At 51.6% G+C, this 21,082-nt stretch overlaps 1 protein-coding gene and 1 pseudogene across 1 annotated transcript in view; one reads left to right on the top strand and one right to left on the bottom strand.

Moving 5' to 3' along the window:
* Positions 1 to 21,082, bottom strand: part of LOC135916869 (transmembrane 9 superfamily member 1-like) — a 128,743-nt gene that overhangs the window by 75,718 nt on the left and 31,943 nt on the right. The window lies entirely within an intron of this gene.
* LOC135916910 (U2 spliceosomal RNA) lies at positions 7,149 to 7,329 on the top strand (annotated as a pseudogene).

Raw genomic sequence — 21,082 nt, 5'->3', positions numbered from 1 at the left:
GTGCATGTTGCATTTGCAAAAAAAAAAAAAAAACTGCACGTGCTCCGAAAAATCACTGCAGCTTCCGATTTTAGGCAACAGCAAACGTGTTGCCAATACGCAATTCTATCAGGCGAGCGCTGTTTATTAAATGTGTACGTGTGTGTGTGGGGGGGGGGGGGCTAGAAAGAGGAGAATGTCCTTGAACCTTGGTCTAAGTCTTGAATACGTGTCTTACAAACTACACCTTTTTTATGCGAAAGAATCAAATGGTCAATGAGCGAACTAGCCGGCGTCTGTAGCGGCGAAACGGCACTTAAATTCCCACTGGATGCGACGCCACGTCACGCGCGCCTGGACGGAGCAAGCGGGAGAATCGGAACACCCGCTGCTGTGGTAGCGCACCAGGTGTTGCGTGAGGGGAGAGGGCATCACCGCGACGCCACGTCACACCACGCCTCGACGGAGCAGATACGGCGACGCGACGCCGCGAGGCGAGACGGGTTCTCGTCGGAGAGGCAGTCGTGTGACACGCGCGTGCCGCTCTCTCTCTCTCTCTCTCTCTCTCACCCCACTCGGATTAGCTGCTTACGCGCGCCTGAGGGCCTTGGTGGTCGCTGCTGCTGCTTCCTCGGTCTCTCGCCGCATAGGACGCCGGTCACGTGCAGCGTCCTCGATTTCTCAGCAATATCGTCTACATGATTCCAGTCTACCGCCAACACGCAAACGTAGAAGCCGCACAAAGGAAAAAAAAATAACCGGCACCAGTTTGATCGCAAAGCTCGAGACATACTCGGCAGCACAACTTGAAGGACCGCTCGGCGGCGTTCAAATGGTCATTCAATGCTTTTGCATTCACATCCCACAAGAACTGCTTAGGTGTCCTCAGACTTCTTTTTTTTTCGTTCCATGTAATATGTATGTATGAGAAGCTTAGGTGACTTTCAGTTTCTCTCCCCCTTTTTTTTCACCTCTCACCAGCTATGCGATAAATTCAGCTGCCCTTCGAAATCACCTCTGAAACAGGGTCGCGACAAATAGTCACTTAGCCTGTTTGAGCTAATCAGATTTTACGAAATCTAATGTAATCTAGCATTTTGCCTATACCTCCTTGATAGTTTCTCTCTTCACTGAAATTTATAGATCTCCACTTTTCACAGTTACATATGTCTGTAACGACCCGTATCCGTCGATCTCTCCTCTGCTTTGTTTTTTTGTCCACCGATATTCTAAACGTATCTTGTTTATCTCGACCGCTGTCCAGCTAACGCTCCCATTATCTTTGAATCCAAGTGCTTCTGAAAAGCGAGCGTTCCCTACGGTCCTTTCCGGGTGTGTTGGCATTCCATTATAATGCGACGAGTTCGCGGAAAAGGAAGAAACAACGATTCCGTCCATTTCTCTTGTGCCCTCGTCGATTGTACTATTTCTACATTCTACTGTAACATTCTGCTAGAAAAAGAGTTACAATACGTATTCCATTATTATTCCTTGTCACCTTTTGGGTATGCTTCGAGAATAGATACTTTTCTCGTACTAAGAATACTAGCAGTAAACGCATTCGTGCTCGGAAGCTCGACAGCACGCAAACTACATACAACCCTCGTCGTCGCCTCTGTCTACAATGCCACACCGCAAAACTGTCAAAAACGCACAAGGTACAGACGCTCTCGCAGCAGGCATCGCGTAGGTCGTGGTGTGCGGAGCGTTAACTGTTCCAGCGCGTGTTGTCAGCGGACAAAAAAAAAAAAAAACCTGCGTACGAAGCGACTATTCGGGCTATAACGGCTATATGTGAACGCCGCGCGCGCTCGCGTAGTTGCGATGCGCCACGCAGATATGTCCGGGCAAAAACGTCGGCAAAGGAGTGCGGCAGCAGTGTACGCCAAGGGTTCGGGAACGAAGCGAAGAAAAAATGAAAGAGACGATCACTCGCGTTACCCGTTGTTACCCTCACACACGACCGCTCTCCTTGTCGCGTGAGTATCGGCGCCATGGGCAGGCGAATAATCATCACAGTAGCAATGGCAAGAGAAGTAGGATACGAAAAAAGAAATAACGAAAGATAAGAAGGGCGGCAGCTACAGTTATAGGGGACGTCTCGACACACACACACACACACACACACACACACACACACACACACACACACACACACACACACACACACACACACACACACACACACACACACACACACACACACACACACACACACACACACACACAAAGGACGCCTTTCTATTGCACCGTTTTCTCTCCTATCTGACTCGGAAAGGTGGTGGGAGCGCAGTTTTAGAAGGCACACGCAAGGGCCTCAGTGGCGGCGGCGACGGCTAAGGAAGAAAGGGGTCCACACTGCATGCAGGGCCACGTGAAAGCGAGGGCGGTTCGGAGAAATGGGGGGGAGGAGAAGACGGGGTCGCGAAAAACTTGTAGCAGCAACGCCAAGATGTTGCGCGGAGGAAAGAGAAAATTGGAGCGATGACGAAGGTGCGGAACAGAGAACGACTCGACAACAACGACCAGCACACCCGACCAATGAGCCCGCCAGGCCGTAACCGTTAAAACGGCCCGGCCCAAACGCCGCGAACAAGATTGGATCACGGTCAAACTCAAACAAGCCTGTCACCCGCAAGAAAAAAGAAACACGAAAGAAGAGCAGAGTCTCGCGAAACCTTCCTTTAGTGCTTACACACACTCGCAAGATACGCACATATGCACGTGCGCACACAAAAAAAAGTAATGGGGGCAGAAAAAAAGGGGAATGGAAGGCATGACAGTGCACACTATGCAGATTTGGCGCATCGAGAAAAAAAAAAAAAAGACAGTGAAGGCGCTAACGAACCACGCGTCCGCCCCGCGGCCGAGCCATTCTCGAGAACGGCGACTGCGACATCGTGTCGAGTATGGCTTTTCTGTGTCCCCCTCCCTCTTCTCCGTACCCAGCTCACCGCGAGAGCAGTTGTTCCTTTCCTCAAGAGCACAAGCAACGCCGCCTATTTAAGAAGAAGGCGAGAAGCAAGAACGGGCAGAAGCGGCGCAACTTGCGGAGGCACAAGCAGAGCCACCCACGGAATAAGGAAGATAGCGCGGAGGCTATAGGGGTGGCCGGGGCTGAATTTCTTGTTCGCCAAACCGCGAGCCATTGAGAAGATACCCCCCTCGCTCGCCGCCAATGAAGCAGTGAGAAGAGGGAGGGGGAAGCAGGAGGGGACGACGATGAACACGGGCGAACCGCGCGTGCACCGCACACGGGCCGCGTATTCGCAACCTCCTTCGGCGTCGTCGAGCCGGAGGGCAGCCGAGGAGGAGGAGAAGGAGGAGGAGGAGGAGGAGGAGGGGGATATTCTGGAACGGCGCGAGGAGCGGCGCGATAGCCGCGCGCGTTCCCGCAGACCCACATTACGCGCGCGACTCCGAGCCCGGGTGGTGAATCGCGCGGCGCTGGGGCTCGCGCTGCCTGCACGAGCCCTCCCCTCCCCCCCCCCCCCCCCCTCCCTATTTCAGGCCGCGAGCGCGCATATTCGCGGGCGCGGCGTTTCGATTTCAATTTTTGCACTCCCCTCACCCTGGCGCTCCGCCATACACGCGACGGCAAAGCTACGGGGGGGCGGCAATGCGGCGTTAGCGAAGGGGAGTTTGCCTTCGAGCAGGAGGGTGTGTTTGGGGATTGCGCTCGCACACCCATAGCGAGGCTTGTCTCTCTCCTCAATCTGGCTCCGACGCATATACGGCGCGCCCCCTTTTTCGCAAGACGAAAGAGTGACGCGAACGAGGACGGGGTGTGCGGAACGAGAGAGCTTGTTTTCCTTTGTTAAGCATGCCCCGCAGCGAGGAAGTAACAAGACAAAGCGCTTGAAAAAAAGTTTTAAAGAAAAAGGGAGAATTTAAGGTGATACAGAACACAGCTCGAAGGAACGGCGGGAACGAGCTCCGGTGTACGGAAATTTTTCTTTTTTTTTGTCTCCCCGCGTGCTTAACGCACGGTGCGGCCACCGCCTCGGCAATGGCTCCGTTGGAAACGAAGAAGTTCTGAAACACACCCGAGATAAGGCGACAACTGCGCTCGCTGCGCCATCGCGAGGCGTCGTTGCAGAATGGTTCTCTTCAACTCTTTGCCCTTACTCCACGCGCGATTATTTTTTTTTCATTTTTTTCGGCTCGCCAAATCTGCATGTACGATGAGAACCACGAATAACAAGCGAAAGAAAGAAAAACCGCACACATACAGTGAGAGGCACCAGGTTTAGAATGTTACCACCGCGCGCAAGCACATCGGAATAAGCAAGCTAGAGGCAGAGAGAGAGAGAGAGAGAGAGAGAGAGAGAGAGAGAGAGAGAGAGAGAGAGAGAGAGAAGAAATTAAGGCGTGCAGGGCCATTGCAGGCTAGATAAAAAAAAACTAGAGGTAAAGACGCATGGGACGGCACTCTATCTCGCAAAGGAACATTGCGATCGGCAAAACTTTGTTCGCGCGACTTTGAGAAGGCATATATGTGCGGGCGAGCAGGGATGATTTTGGTTCAGGGAGGCTTTCTTTTGAGAAGAGATGACCCCGGAAACGCCGACCGCGGGGCCTGCGCGCACATAATTCTCGCGGCGCGGGGGTCTCAATCGCGCAAGCAGATACCACTGCCGCTGCAGTCCCGGTCCAGATGGCCGGCGAGCGCTCCCATTCTTACTTTCTCGCGCTTTCTCCACCGCGAATGTCATATCCAACGAGGCAGCAGATACCTTACTCTCGCAATCGTGGCAAAAAAAGGAAAAGAAGGAAGAACTCGCCGTTTTTTGAGACATCTCTTTCGCGGATACCCGAAGGTTACAAAATTATTCCTAATGCTGCGAGAACAGGAGTGATTTCGTGCAAAGGGTTCCTCACGAACCGGGGCGGTCGACACGTAATCGCACGAGAGCGCATATGCACACAGCAACCATCCAGTGGATACGCATTATCGCTGAGGGACGCCGCTGCCGGCTCCCCTTTCTCGGCGAATGTACATCCACGCTCCCGAAGTGCGCTTCGTCGCAATGCAGCGAAATTACCCTTTGAGACCTGCGGGAAGCTCGCGATTTTTCGAGCACGATATCTGCACGACCTACGCGAACTGAGAGCAATCACAAAGGAAAAAAAAAAACAAAAACAAAGATACACATAAAGAGCAAGTACGAGCTGCGATAAAGTCCGAACGGGACGACGGTAACGAAACAAGGCAGACCTCGAAGGACCCGTAGATTATTCTCGACGCCTGTACTCCGGTGCGGAAGAAGATTTGAAAGGAACAGGTCTCCAGCTGCACTCGTCGATCGGAGGAAGCGAGAAAAGGAAAAGAAAACTCATTTTTGTTCTTCAACGAATGCAAGCAACTGGAACGGTTCATTTGGCTCCCAAGCTGCCGTAACGGTTATCGTGATAGGACTAGGAAACCACTCGCGCGTGTTACAGCGCGCGCAATGAGAACAGGAACTGAGGTGCGATGGTTCTCAGTGGCCTGAATATCGCAGAAGTCCGGCCGCACATAATGCGATCGCAAGACGATTCTCTCATGAACGTGCGTGAAGCAAAAAACTTCATAAGTCGTTCAAAATTACCACAAAAGAGGTGGTATTCGATAGGCAACACCATGCGAGCAAATATTAATGAATGTTTTTGAAAGATGGAACACAAACCCACCGCTAATTAAACGCCGAGACATGACCGCTATTGAAGTTGGCTTCTCGGCACAGCCTGAATCCAATGTTTTGCCGCACAACAACATTTCCAGCGGCGAAGCACCCTTTACAGGGGTAATGAGAAGGCTCCGTGCATCCCCCCTACCCCCATCCCCAATATCTCGCAAGTGAGCCCGACGCACGCGGATATTCTCGCGTACATGCTGCGGAGCTACTGCAGAGTCGTAGGACGGACCAATGCGGTGACCACTTCGTCACCAGGTCTTGTCACAAATCACCCGGCGACCATATGCCTACGCTGGAAGAGTTGCGATCACCTCCGTGGTCGCGATACAGTCACGTCTACAGCCACACAGCGTCCACAGCGCGCGCGCCCCGACACGACGACAGCGTACGAAATGTCACACCACACTTATCTACAACTTTCCATTCCACACTGTTTTCAGCGTCTACGCTCAGGCAGAGACGCTTGCCACGCTGCACCACACGTTACGGGCGAAGCCGAACGATGCTGGGAGTTGGCCTTCCCGCATCTAGTACTCCGCATGTGGGGAAACTACTCAGCCCGTGATTGGTCACTTCATCCGCCAGTCGAGACGTGCCACCAGGTTTCTGCAGGTTGCTGTTCACGGTATAATTGCTTCTCGGTATCACGGTATAATGGCCTGATAGGCGATAGATGATGAAATCAGTCGCGCACACTACTGTAACTTTGGCAGGACACACAAATGTCTGTGCCGACAAGTTTTCACACACAAAGAGTAAATGTGCTACCAAGTGAAGATCACTTAAAGAAGAGCACAGTGCACAATCATCACATAATCACCTGCTGCTCACTATGACGGCGTTAACGTACGTAAACACAGCGTCAGGACAAATTGGAAACCAAACAATACGATATCAACTGTAACTCGTACTTACGTTTCTATGCTCGCCAGCGTAGCGACAGTGGCGTCGGTCAACGTTGAACATGCAGTTTTGGTGCAACATTTAGGAATTCACTCGTAATAATTAAGCTTTCTGCTTCTTTTCTCTTTTGTTCTTATTCAGCTTTCGCGTTTCGCTGACGGTCTGTGTTCATACACTCGTCCACTATAGTTTAAACGATTGCACTAAGGCAAAACTCTCGCATCCCAGGTCTTGAACATCGGCCCCTCTACATGCCGAGCTCGAGTACGCATCTCACGAGTAGACTACGGCGAAACGAAAAAAAAAAAAATCATGAGCCAATCCATTCTGTGAAGGCGGATGACCAGCAAAGCTGTTTAGCATACGACACAGAGGCGACACAGAATTTTCAACATAGGTACGGACTCATTTACCGTGATTTTTGTATACGTTCACGTGGACCGTGGGACCACCGCCCCAAGGAGCCGGAGGAAACTAGACACGCGTGACGTTTCGACGTGACCGCTACCGCGGAGGAGCGGAAGGAAAGGAACAGAGATACGTAAGCGCTTGGAAAGCCGACAAAGAGAGGGCGGAGCGAACGTAGACATGGCAGACGCTAGTCAAAGTGTGCTATCTGTTCCTATCAGCTTAACATCTGATACGGGTTCTATTCGGACGCAAGGCATTAAACTTATTTTTGCAAGCTCGCGGAGTGCTCGAAGCGTGTTTTCACTTCTGCCGCGGGTCAGCCCAGTATCGCACTATCCTCGGGATCGGCACGCGGGTTTTGGTATTGTAGGGGTTGGAGGTCGGACTTCGGGATGGAAACCCAAACTTGGGAGGGATTTATTCTACATTATTTACAAGGAGGTGAGCGTCAACTAACAGACGTACAGTCATTACGGGCCGGCAGCAACTCGGACGCTGCGGCCCGCGGCAAGAAGTTCGAGAGAGGTGAATCGGGGAATCAGGGCATGTCCCAGCATCCTCAGGTCTCTCTGGAAGGCTCCTTATAAGCCCTTCGAGCACTGCAAGTCACGTCATGTTTGACCAATGGGAGAGTCCACTCCGATGACGCCACTTGCAACCAATGGTAGGCGCCCGTGTCGCGGGGCACACCTGTCGGGGCTCTCTGCGGTCTTGCCACGCAGACGGGCAATCACTTCTAGGCCGGAGAAGGAGGGGGGCTGCACCTGCTCCATTGTCCGACGCCCACCTGCAAATCCCGGCGACTCGGCTCCGCAGCGGTGGCAACAGCCTTCTTCAAAGACGAAGGGGGTCGATTGCGCTCCATTGTCCCAGGCCCCCTTCTAATCCCGGCGACGCACGAACTTGTTGCCTTAAACTTGTTTGCTCGGCCGCTTCTCTGGAATGCGCTTTCCTGCTTCCGCATTCCTCAATTAGCTGTGCTGCCACTCGAAGCGGTTTGGGGAACTCGAAGTAGCCTCAGGAACCAGCTCCATATCTAACAGCTCGTCCTCGCCCCGGTTGTTCTGAATGGCCGGTGAACTCAATTCGCTGGCCAGGAGGAACGCTGAAAGAAGCTGCAGGGTACTGGGGTCGAGCCTCGTTTGACGAACTTCGGGATCCTTGGCCCTGGAGAACAGACGTCAAACAAACAAAACAGCACAGCGCTGCACCACGCGTAAGCGCAGGCTCTTCACCCCTGACTCGCCAGACTATTACTGAGTCAAAATCAACCCTGATCTTTTATTTCCCCAATTTCGACAACAGTTCCAACCACCCTTCCAAACAGCTATCCATTTCTCCTCGATTGCCGACAAGACCAGAGTACTATTGTTGTTGCAAAACAAAAGGGTCGTTGACGATGCAAACAACAAATGAAAACAGCCGAACATAACTTAAGTGGCCTAACTACACGAACAGCATGTTTCCAATCTATCGCAGTGGCGTACTTATCACACGTATTGGTGCCACTGAACAATCTGGTCAACCTCACAAGTACGTAATCACAAGCGCACTAGCCTTGTGGTCACTAAACAAAACGCGTACTTGCATTGTAGGCAAACTTTTCATTCACGCTTACTCACGTTTCTTTCCTGAAAGTCCTACAGGACACGTGACATAAACGAACAATTAAACTTGCGGGACTTAGACACTCCGCGGAACTCTTAAAATGATGCGTCTTCTACTAACTCTTTCCACTCACGTTCACTAAAGAAGTCAGAATACACGGCTGCCCTCACGCACACACTAGCAACCCAGTCATAAAGTCTGCTTCCTTCCGTCCACACAGGACACGCGCTAATGGAACTAAGAACGCTTCTCCGTGCAAATCATGCACTTACTAAAAACCTACGCGCTTAACCTTACAAAATTCAAAAACACTTAAAAAGAAAGAAGGTTAAATAACACACACGCGCGTTACGATAGGCCTCTTAACAATAACCTTGACCCTTGGTTACTCAAACACACAAAAAAAGCCTATTTACTTATTAATGAGCATATCGCGAGACTACATGTTTACATAAACCTCATCTTTCAAATCACGGAGCTTCTCGAACGAAAACATAAACAAAGCTCATACACATTGAAAGAAATCCTAGTCTCAATTCGCGAAAACATTCCGATGCTCAAAATAACAAAACAAGACACTGCATTTCTACGGAAGGGCTCCTGGCCTCCCTTTCCAAACGCTTACGTCTGACTCATACTTTGAGTCGTACGCGGGGTGGACGTAGTCTGAAAGCTACTCTGGCTGCCGAGAGACAACAAAAGGACTGACTAACTATCAGCTCCCCCAAGACGTTACGCTCTCCTGCCAATTTGCGTCCTCGCGCCCCGCTTTCAATACAAACTCGATTGACCGCGTCGCTACTCCCCACCTGGTCTCGTCCTGCCACCTCGCGTTTCTTCGAACTGCACGCTGAGCTATGAAAAGAACTACGGAACGACGAGGAGCTTAACTGCCTCGTGCCCTTTGTCCGCGTCCGTGCAGAACATTCTTCGCGGTCCCCCTTTGACCTGTGGCTCGAACGTTCTGGATGCGTCAACGTCGTCCTAGACGACCGCACCTTCTTCCTCGCGCCCTGCCCTTTTGGGTTTCTCGCCATCTTTGGCGGCGCTACATTAATTACCGACTTTCGGTCTTTACCGCGCTTCTTTTTACGGCGCTTTCTCTTTGCACTCGTTTTCATGTCGCCTCGTGCCTCGTGCTGGCCGGTACACATTTCGTCGGCCCGGATCGGCCTCTTACCCGCACAGTCTGAGTGATTTACATTTAAATCTACTCTCTCTCTGCCTCGACTGGCGGACAGCTCAACCGACTCTGGCACAATGCAGCAGGCTTTACTCGAGTAAGACAACTCGCACTCTCGCGAACTGCCCTCTGCTACATTGCCCAGCGCACGCTGTGCCTCGGCACACAGCCCGTCGGTATCGATCGCTGTCTCACGCGCACAGTCCGAATGATTAATAACTGAATCATCCCTCTCTAGGCTACCTAGACTGGCGGAGAGCCGCACCGATCCCTGAACAATGCAGTTGTTCTCTCGTGAGCTAGGGAGCTCGCCACCCCGAGAACTATTCTCAACTGCATCGTCCAGCTCGCACTTCACTTCTGCACGCACATCTGGCTCTACATGGGTGCTCGCTTCTGTCGGGTCAGAAGTGCCCTTCTCTTCGCTAGCAACCTCGCTAACATTACCAGCGACGCACACGCTCGGTAACTGTGCCAATTTGTTCGCAGCTGGCCTAGCTGTCTCCACAGTCATCTGTTGGCACAGCACCTCGTCGCTCTCACTACGGCCTTTAACGGCCTCTGTTGCCACTAAGGCATCGTTAGCAGCTAGCGTTTTCCCTTCACTTATGAATCGGCAGCCAATCTCACAGGCACTACTCTTTTCGTCGGCTTCTGGCGAAAATCTGCTCGATGCTGCCTCATTCTTTCGCTCTGTACTACCTACAGAATTCTCAGACAGCCGTTGTCTCTGTGCCAATAACTGATCACAATACTGTAGCTCTTTGATCAGTGCTGCCTTTTCTCTCTCATACTTTTCCTCTCGCTCACGTTCGCGTGCCTTCTCACGTTCGTGACGCTGACACCTAAGAGTAAGTTCTTGAAGCTCCTGCTTCCGTTCATTCTCGCGTTCTTCACGCTGACGCTCACTCCTAAGCTCACGACGCTCTCGCAAACGTACACGACGCACACGCTCCCGTGGCTCCTGTATCACCTCCCAAGCAAGCCTAATACTTTCATCATCATTGCCACTATCGTTAATCGCCTTTATGATAGCTGGCGTTTCCATCCGTTCGTCCGCCTCAACTCCCAAATCGTCGCACACCAACAACAAGTCTAACCTCGTCAACCTTCTAAGATCCATGGCAGCTGCCCCGACAGGTGGTTAAAACTGTTTTCCTTATTAATTTGTGCAAACACACAATGCAACAAACTCCCGATTCCCAGAACTATCAAAATTGAACACACAACCTTTGAGTCTGGCGAATCATAAGGAAAAAAACCACGCGCTCACTTACGGTTGCAGCACCCTGCCATCCGGTTCGTTCGTCCGCTGTTGCCGGTTCCTTCCGGACTCCCTGGGTCGAAGGCTCGCTCCTTCTTCGATACTCCCAGTCTCTTCGGACCTCTTTCGACGAAGGCTCTCTCTTCTTCGCTCTTCCCGGTTCTTTACGATCTCTCTCGACGAAGGTTGATTCGTAGCGCTGCCACCAGCTGATGCATTCGGAGGCGATCCTACCGCTGCCAACCAGATGTAGGGGTTGGAGGTCGGACTTCGGGATGGAAACCCAAACTTGGGAGGGATTTATTCTACATTATTTACAAGGAGGTGAGCGTCAACTAACAGACGTACAGTCATTACGGGCCGGCAGCAACTCGGACGCTGCGGCCCGCGGCAAGAAGTTCGAGAGAGGTGAATCGGGGAATCAGGGCATGTCCCAGCATCCTCAGGTCTCTCTGGAAGGCTCCTTATAAGCCCTTCGAGCACTGCAAGTCACGTCATGTTTGACCAATGGGAGAGTCCACTCCGATGACGCCACTTGCAACCAATGGTAGGCGCCCGTGTCGCGGGGCACACCTGTCGGGGCTCTCTGCGGTCTTGCCACGCAGACGGGCAATCACTTCTAGGCCGGAGAAGGAGGGGGGCTGCACCTGCTCCATTGTCCGACGCCCACCTGCAAATCCCGGCGACTCGGCTCCGCAGCGGTGGCAACAGCCTTCTTCAAAGACGAAGGGGGTCGATTGCGCTCCATTGTCCCAGGCCCCCTTCTAATCCCGGCGACGCACGAACTTGTTGCCTTAAACTTGTTTGCTCGGCCGCTTCTCTGGAATGCGCTTTCCTGCTTCCGCATTCCTCAATTAGCTGTGCTGCCACTCGAAGCGGTTTGGGGAACTCGAAGTAGCCTCAGGAACCAGCTCCATATCTAACAGTATACGGACATCGATACGCTCAAAACTGGCCATATACAGCTTCTCTGTTAAAAGAAAGAAAAGCACATAGATGGAAAGATCCCAGTTTTATTCAAAGCATCCCTGTTATCCGCGAATCTCCATACATCACAGTCAGTTGTAGCTGCTCCTCGGGAATCGCAGATTCGCGAAGAATGAACGCGGCGTACGGAAGAACACGCGCCGGAACGAGTAGCTGCTTCCGCTGTATACGTAGTACATTCGCTGAGAATGAAGGCGATGTAAGGAACGCACTCCAAAGAAAAATGAAAGAAAAAAAACGGGGGGGAAAATAACAAAGAAAGACAGGATGAGGGAACGAGAAACATGGCGTCGCGGATACGAATCTCTGATGGTGGCAAACGACGGCACGCAGCATGAGAGAGAGAGAGAGGTGCGGAGAAGGCGCTCGCGCTCTCCAGCATCTACGAATATCGCGCGCGGAGCGCGCAACAAGGCTCCGGCCGAGCGGCGCGCAAAACCCGACAGGCAACGAACCGCAGCCACCCCCCCCCCTCCCCCCTCACACACACACACACACACATCCAGCCAGCAAAGCAGCACCCGCTGCTCCGTCGAGGCTCGAGCTCGCGCCCGCTCCTCGTTTTTATCGGGATTCGGTTTCGCGCCGCCGCCACAAAGCCGCGCTCCGCCTCATTTTATCCGACCGCGCGCGCCTTTTCTCATCTCCGAGAAAAACTCCTCGCGCACCCTTTCTTTCTCGTCGCTACGTTCGCCTGCCGCTGCTCCCGTTTCACTCCGCAGGCTCTGTACAACAAACCGACGCCGTCACGCAAGACCCGCTCTCGCCGAGCAGCGCGTTCAACTTTTTGATCGCAGCGAGCTCCTCGCGAAAGCCTCCAAACCCTCCGCCCGCTTACGTGTGCGCGCGGAGGTAATAATACGCTCGCTTGATTCTCGCTATTCACAAACTCGGCGCGCACTGCCGAGAGAGAGAGAGAGAGAGAGAGAGAGAGAGCATGGCGTAGGAAACAGGGAGGCAGACGAGAGCGCATGCGGGAAGAGATGGCGCGTGGGAGCTTGTGTGGGAATGCATTTCGGTTTTAGTTTATTGCCGTTACAAAGCAGACTACGTGGCGTAAGTAGAGACACGGAAACAACGTAGACCGCGACGACAAAGGGACCTCTTGCTAATACGCGCTTAAAGGAAGCAACAAGAGTATCCACTAAATATTGCATGCCAATTAACGCAAAATGAATTATTAAGCGAGTAAGCTGACGTGAACCTGCGCATATATTTCCACGTTCCTTCAAAAGTTCACGTGCCGCACCGTGTTGCGCCTGATCAGAGCCGATTCTTGGCAGATTTGGCGGGACTTTCGTTTCCTCGCAAACGGTGCAAGGTAGTGTAGGTTGACGAGGATTCACCTCCTCGGCTCCGGAATGTTTCGAGCCCCCAAAAGACTGCCACACATGCTGCACGGGGGTTCCTCAGTCCTAGGGTTAGCTCTGTCTCAGAGGTCTAGAGCTTGACCAGGTAGACCAGCGGAGAAGGCCCAGGTAGCGACGAGGCGACGTAGAACGAACAACGTCACAGCAGAGTCAAGAGTAGAGAGTTCCTACCGGGAGCTCCCTCGCCCAAGGGAGGGAGGAAACTGTCGGCCGAAGCACGCGCGGCCGGTGCTCGGTCGTCATGTCTGCGCTTGCCGTGGCCTCGAACGCCGCTCGCTCTCCCACACGCAGTGCGCGGTACAGAGAAAGGGAAAAGGCTTCGCACTGGGGCAAAAACGCATACACACATAGACATCCACGCGCGCGGATACGCTCGTTCCATGGGATTTCGGCATTTGAAGCGTTCTAAATGCCTTCGCTGTCGAGGCCTGACTCACCGAGCAGCATCGGAGGAAGAGCCCCCGCGGGGTACTGCAAACGTCTGGGCATGGGGGGATCGTATGACCAGTTTTCACGACATCACGGCACACTACCAATTACAAAGACGCATATACCCATTCCCTCACGCTAGGTTAGACAGGACGCAAGCAGTACACTTCAGACGATTACAAACAGACTCATGCACGCCATGTATCCAGACATGTACACTACAAACAGATGCACATCGTGTGGCGAGGTTGCCACACTAAATCACATGTTATGGGAGTGTCGGGACCTAACAAACAAGTCGGGCAGTGCCGACCCCTCCGTCTCTTCCACCGCCAGCCTCCAGTCACGCTGGATGACCGCACTGCTCAGCTCTGACCTGGCAGCACAACTCTGGGCCGTCCTGCGAGCCGAGGAAGCCGCTTCGAGACAAGGTCTCGGAACCGCGTCCGCGGCGGGTGCCCCGACCCACTAAAAAGACGCCGGACTCAAATCTTGTTGATTTGAAATAAAAGTTTACGCGCTCTCTCCGAGCGATAGCTTGAGCATGGGCTCCGAGACTGTATACTGCGCGCGCTGTCCTTAGCGCCTCCGCTCAGTTCATTCAGTACACAGTTCATTTTACGTAACGTAAACAATACGAGTGCGAGAAGGGGGGGGGGGGCAACCTTTTCGGCAGCATGACGAAACTCCCACTTGGCTGCCGATTAACGCCAGCTCAGGATGCAGTGTTTCCTCATTACAAGTCAATCGAAGGTGCGCGGGAAGGTAATCTGCGAAGTCAGTGACGCTCGAGTGAAGGCATCTCAGCTACACGGCTTTTCGCTCTTCAGCACTGGCCACGCTGTAGTGCTGTCACGTACGCACTTTCAAGTAGCCACTGAAGCATTAAACGGCCATCAAAACCAGATATACGCCATTTGGCCCCGGTGCCCGAGTTCGCGCTGCGGAGTCGACGGAATATGCCCATTTTAACCGTTGTTGGTTATTACCCATCTGCCAGAATGAGCAAGTGCAACGGCGTAAGACGAACAAGACAGGATGATAAAGACCACGCTATCGACATTGTCCGAGCAAGGCAAGGCTATGTATTTCAGCGTGGAGGAAACGTTTCGGCAACGGGAAGCGTCTTAGTCGTCACGCATGAACGCACGAGGGTACGTAAGACAGTTCATCGAAACAGTCCCGCTATCTATTGCGATCCGTTTAAACTTAACACTACGCATCTGAAGCGTTGATGCCAGAAACTGGGACTACAACAAAACAAAATAGCAATAAAAATAAATATACTATAAATTATTTAGTTTTACGTAATAAATCTCAATGAAATGTATTTGATTCGACAACAGTGTTGACTTTTGAATTTCGCCAGCGCATCAAACCTGGCGCATTGCGTCGTTTAATGTGGTCCGTAGCGTTGTTCACAGAATGCGGCGCGCGAGAATCCCTGCATACGCGAAGCACCCACTACGTGCTCGATACATCCCCGAGGGAGAACGCGCTAGTCCGGCCGCACGGGCAGTAGCCAGGCGGCGATTTGGAGGGACACCAAAGAGGATCATTGTTAAGTCGGGCTGGATCGGTAAAGTACCCCCCCCCCCCCCCCTTACGAACACCATATCTTGGCATGGAATATTGGGCATCAGGGGATTTCTAGTAAGTATTGGAAATAAAAAAGGCGATGAGCAAGCTCCTTCCCCACCACGACATACCAACGACGCGACGGGCAGAAGTCTGCTCTCCTAAACCTCGTCGAGATGAGCACCGCAAGCAACGCCGCGTTCGATTCAGTTGGATCGTGTATGCTTATTCCCAATTCCTCGTAGCTCTTTCCACGCGCAGGTGCATTTTTTTTACCAGACAATCTCAGACCCTGGCTTCCCATAAAACTACGTAGTTGTTCATCACATCGAGCGTAGATTAGGTCACCCCATCTGCCAGGACTGCGGGAAGCAATGTCATCGCGACCTCCCCCCTCTCTCTCCCCCGCACATTATCAAGCGCACCAGCATATACGCCCCCCCCCCCCCCCTTCCTCCATCAATGTCTTATTCCTGGACAAGCTGGGATGGATCACCCGAAGACCTGCGCCAGACCCTGTGGCTGCTGCTGGTGCGCCACTTCACCACCGGGGAGGACCTCCACCAAGACAACTCGGCCTATGGAGCCGTCATTAAGTAAGGCTTTCTTTCTCTTCTTCTCGAATAGCAAAGGGCTTTTGCCTTATACCGCGAGCCGAGGCTCGGTAAGCCAAAAAAGACGCAAAGGCGAAATACGGCGGGTGACGTCACCTCGAAGTTCTCGAACTAGACGTCATGAATTTTCACTAGGCCTGCCTAGGATTCGTTCACTGTTTACCAATGACAAGGAATACACGGCATCCTCGAAGGACTATAGGGTGCACCAAGCGCGTTTGGATTACATTACAGGACAAAACCACAACGGGCGATAGTGCTTTGAAACACACGAAGTCGCACTGACGCGTCGGGTTTTGGCAGAGCAGGCAGCTCAGCCATCAATAAAACTAGCAATGAAACAATCCAAAGTAGTGCTACGTGAAGGACAGGGCAAAACCCCCACACGCTTGAAATCGAATCCTCTGCGCGCAAGCAGAAGTACGACAATGCGGCTGCATTTTCAGTTTGACACGATCGCATTTCATGAACCACTAAAGTCGGTTTTTGGCAATATCTAACCACTTATTCAAAGATGGCGATCGACACAGTGCTGATTTCACGCTAATGTGCGTAGCTCGTGCTCGCAATAAACGCGCATGTTCCGCTAGAAAATGCTTCGCGTTTACTGGTCTGCCTGTGCTCTACGATCTTACCTAAATGCTGGCCATTTCGTGCCGTCATATATATATATATATATATATATGTTACTGACGTTTCGCGAAGAAGGCCACATATTGTTTTTGAGTGGGGCGCAAAATTTGAGGATCCCAAAGGCCGGTTCACGGGCCTGCCAAAGTGCCTGACGATTTCACGTAGTGCATAATTCGAAGAAAATAAATAAATAAATAAATGAGATAGATAGATAGATAGATAGATAGATAGATAGATAGATAGATAGATAGATAGATAGATAGATAGATAGATAGATAGATAGAGAGAGAGAGAGAGAGAGAGAGAGAGAGAGAGAGAGAGAGAGAGAGAGAGAGAGAGAGACTCACCTCGACATCTCATGTTCACAATCTGACATGCCACACGGAGCAGGTTCATTATCATCATCATCGGCCTGTTTTATGTTCACTGCAGGACAAATGCCTCTCCCTGCGATCCCCAATTACCCCTGTCCTGCGCCAACCGATTCCAATTAGTGCCCGCGAATTTCCTGATTTCATTGCTCCACCTAGTCTTCTGCCGTCCTCGACTACGTTTCCCTTAATTTGGTAGCCATTCTGTAACCCTAATGGTCCAACGGTTATCTAACCGGCGCATTACATGACCTGCCCAGCTCCATGCAGCAGGTTGGGGAGCTCCTAAAAGCGGCGTTGCCACCCTATAGTATCTGCCCGTCACTGTGACGTCATTTCCTGGCGCATTAAACTGCGCTTTAGAACCGTGATGCGTCACCATAGGGTAACAGTCTTTTTCTCTTCAGAGCGCAGATGAGTCATGGCTAGGGCCAAGGGCTCGAGCACGTGCCCCCGCCTAGAATTCACGGCGCACTTTGCTTTCGGTGACCACGCACAGCCGCCGTCACACACAACCCGAACCACTCAAGCCACATCTATAGCAGCTTAATTCTAACGAACGCAGGCCGCATGCAGCAAACATCGAAGGCTACAAAAGGAGGGCGCATTAAGCCAGCACAATCAAAGCACCCCAGCCACACATCTCCTGCACTATCCGCAGGAGAAACGAAAAAGAAAATGCGCTTAAAGGGTCCCACACTAGGCGCCATTGCAAATCTTTTGATATACACCAGAAGCTCTAGAGTGCCGTCTAGGGATCGGTTTACCGAAATAATTTTTCCAAATCAGTTTATTAATGGAATAAATTGAAGACACTGAATGCTCCGTTACCATACAACCGGAACCCCAGCGTGACTGCCAACAACTCTTTCTAATTCAATATATGGGGTTTTACGTGCCAAAACAACTTTCTGATTATGAGGCACGTCGTAGTGGGGGGGACTCCGGAAATTTCGACCATTTGGGGTTCTTTAACGTGCACCTAAATCTAAGTACACGGGTGTTTTTCGCATTTCGCCCCCGTAGAAATGCGGCCGCCGTGGCCAGGATTCGATCCCGCGACCTCGTGCTCAGCAGCCTAACACCATAGCCACTGAGCAACCGCGGCGGGTAACAACTCTTTCTCAGCTTCCAGTACAGCACTCCGAAGGGACGTTCCTTCCCCGCCTTCTCCCACGCCGCAGCCGAGAGACCACGACGGGTCCACGTGACAAGCTCCGCCTCCCCTTTTTCCCCATTCTTTCCCTTTCTTGCTGCGCGGAGCTTTCCCGCGGCGGCGTCGCACGTTCCGCGCGTTCCCAAAGTTGCGCCTACCTTTTTCTTTCGCCGCTCGCGCACCTACTCACCGACCGCCACCACGTGGTTTCAAGTGACGAAAAATGTTCCGCCGCGCTGCGGAGAAGCCATTTTCCCGGACGCGACGCCGTTTTTTCGTCACGTTCAGTGCCACCATCGCAATCCGCCGCTTCCATGACACGCGTGACATGTCACGACATTAATCACATGCGCGCATGACATGAGATACATAACATATAACATGCATGACATGTCAATCGTGTCACGATATGAATGGCACGCGCGCACGACATGGCAGGCCATGACGACAGTGAAAGTGTATCCACGAATTGACGTATGACATGACACGCACGCCGCGAATGACATGCATGCATCGCATCACATATATGACATGATATGCATGAGAAAGATTAGTACAGGTTTACTCAATTGTTTACCTTGCATATAGGCCGAACATTTACTCCTTTGAGAGCGCGTTTTTTTTTCTCTCTCAAAATGTGCGCCAAACGATGTCACGGTGGTACCCTAGGCTGTTAGAAGCGAGATAGAAATTTCTTGTCGCGTGCACCATAAACTTAGAAGGCACGCGCGTTGATTGTGCGACTTTTTGTCCTCGGCGGCAGCATTCATCTTCCGCGCCAGTCGGGAAAATTCTCAATCGTCTCAAAATTCTCAAAAGTCTCAATCGCCGAGGAAGGGCACGCTACAAATATTTGGGGCACGTCATTGGCTTCTATTCAGTACCGTTATAGGGCTATGATGCAATTAAGCAAGCCGTAAAAACGTTTTAGAGACACGCGCGTGCACGCGCTACAACAGACACTTGTTGGGGGGAGGGAGGTGAGAAGGCAGCACTAACACTTTGCAAACACGATCGTCAGCGAGCGAAGTATGCGCTGTGCCTGTCTTTAAAATGGTGCCAAACCTGGTAATGGACCCTTCTGAGGCGTGCTGAGGTTAAGTGGGACTGAGGCTGTACGCGTACATAAGCTCGCATCCGAACGGGCGTATTACAGACGCGTGTTGCAGCAGCCCTCGTCATCGCATATATGCATATATATATATATATATATATATATATATATATATATATATATATATATATATATATATATATATAGAGAGAGAGAGAGAGAGCTATTGGCGTGAAATACGGCTCTCTCAACATATATAGCTATACAGCGCTCGCCCGCCCCCGGTCGCTTTTTCTGCGCCCGAGAATTACGACGCTGTGATACACGAGCCACCAAGCCGACGCGCCGAGATTGGCTATATATAGCACAGCCACGCGGTGTGTGTGTGTGCGTGTGTATATACACACATAAAGTATGGAAATAAGGGAGGAGGGGATGCGAGTAACGCGAGCGAGACCTCTCCGCGATATAGCATCCTCCTCGGCGAGTTTGTATACAGCGTACCCGATGTGCTAGCGCTACGTACACACTAAGCACACACGCACGCACGCGCTCCAGCCTTATTCAATCGCAATCGTGCTCATTCAAGGGTTTGACAGCGCCGAGCTGCAGCAGCCACGTGATTGACTGCACGAGCTGGGAATATCTGTCCGTGCGTGCGTGCGTGCGTGCGTGCGTGCGTGCGTGCGTGTATGTGCGTACGTGTGTAAGTGCTTGTGCGTGCGAGTGTATAATATACCCACGATGAGAGGATAATTGCGCTTTATACGCGTCGGAGCCCTCGCTTTTTTCTTTTCGATGTGAGAAGTTTCGCGGTAGCCATCAATCAGTTCCGAGCCGTGTACAGAGAACGCAACGCGGGTCGCGCGGATCGCGAGAGTTTGGCGATTAAACGACGCAATTGAAGCGAAGTGAGTAAAAAAAAAACATATACTAATAATGAAAGGCTATAGTAGGACGTCGCACGCGTCGCCTGTCACGACTATACATGTATAGCAAAGGAACGGAGCCCTGACAGTGGCATTTTTCTTAATTTATTGTTTTGCATTTCGCTCAAATAGAGGCACGTCCCCCGTTCGGAGAGAAAGAAACATCGCAACCGATCCACAAAGGCTTATAGAACAGACCGAAGCATAAGCTAGATGCGTTTAAAAGGAAGTGCTGGTGGGTAGTTTATTGAGACCTCACAAACAAAAGAACAAAAAAAAAATCTCCTGAGTGACATCGACATAACGGAATACAGTCACCAGAACCTGCTCATGGACGCTCGCTGAATGTAAGTTTCAACGCGGAATATTAACATCGGATGGATTTTTGCTTTCCGCGAAATCCAGCGCGTCTCTTTTGTCGGCTGTGAGTTCGCGACATCGAATCCCAGACGCCCGGCGGCCACAAAATTAAGCATCCACGAGGCGAGGGGAGGGGGGTGGGGGAGGTTGCATAAATACAAAAACGTCTATACCTCGGGAATGCAGCGCGTTGGGGGCATTCAAAGTCCTCCGTGGCAATATTTCGTACTCTATAGCTAAGTTTTTACGTCGTAAAAATACAATCAATCAATCAATCAATCAATCAATCAATCAATCAATCAATCAATCAATCAATCAATCAATCAATCAATCAATCAATCACTCTTTTTCGTGCAACCGCTGTCGTTGCGCGAGAAGCAGCAGCCGGTGCAATCCCAGGTCCGTTATATGTACTACTGCGTTTGCTGACGCGCTCATCCCAAACTATCACAAACTATCGTCCCATCTCCGTGTTATCAGTGTTTTCGAAGGTATTTGAAGGAGCTATTAATAGTAGATTAGAAAAGTTCTTTAGCGTACATAACATCATCAACCCTTCTCAGTATGGTTTTTTG

The sequence above is a fragment of the Dermacentor albipictus genome, chromosome 3 (assembly GCF_038994185.2).
Source record: "Dermacentor albipictus isolate Rhodes 1998 colony chromosome 3, USDA_Dalb.pri_finalv2, whole genome shotgun sequence".
NCBI lineage: Eukaryota > Metazoa > Arthropoda > Arachnida > Ixodida > Ixodidae > Dermacentor > Dermacentor albipictus.
This window is presented reverse-complemented; position numbering and strand designations above follow the sequence as displayed.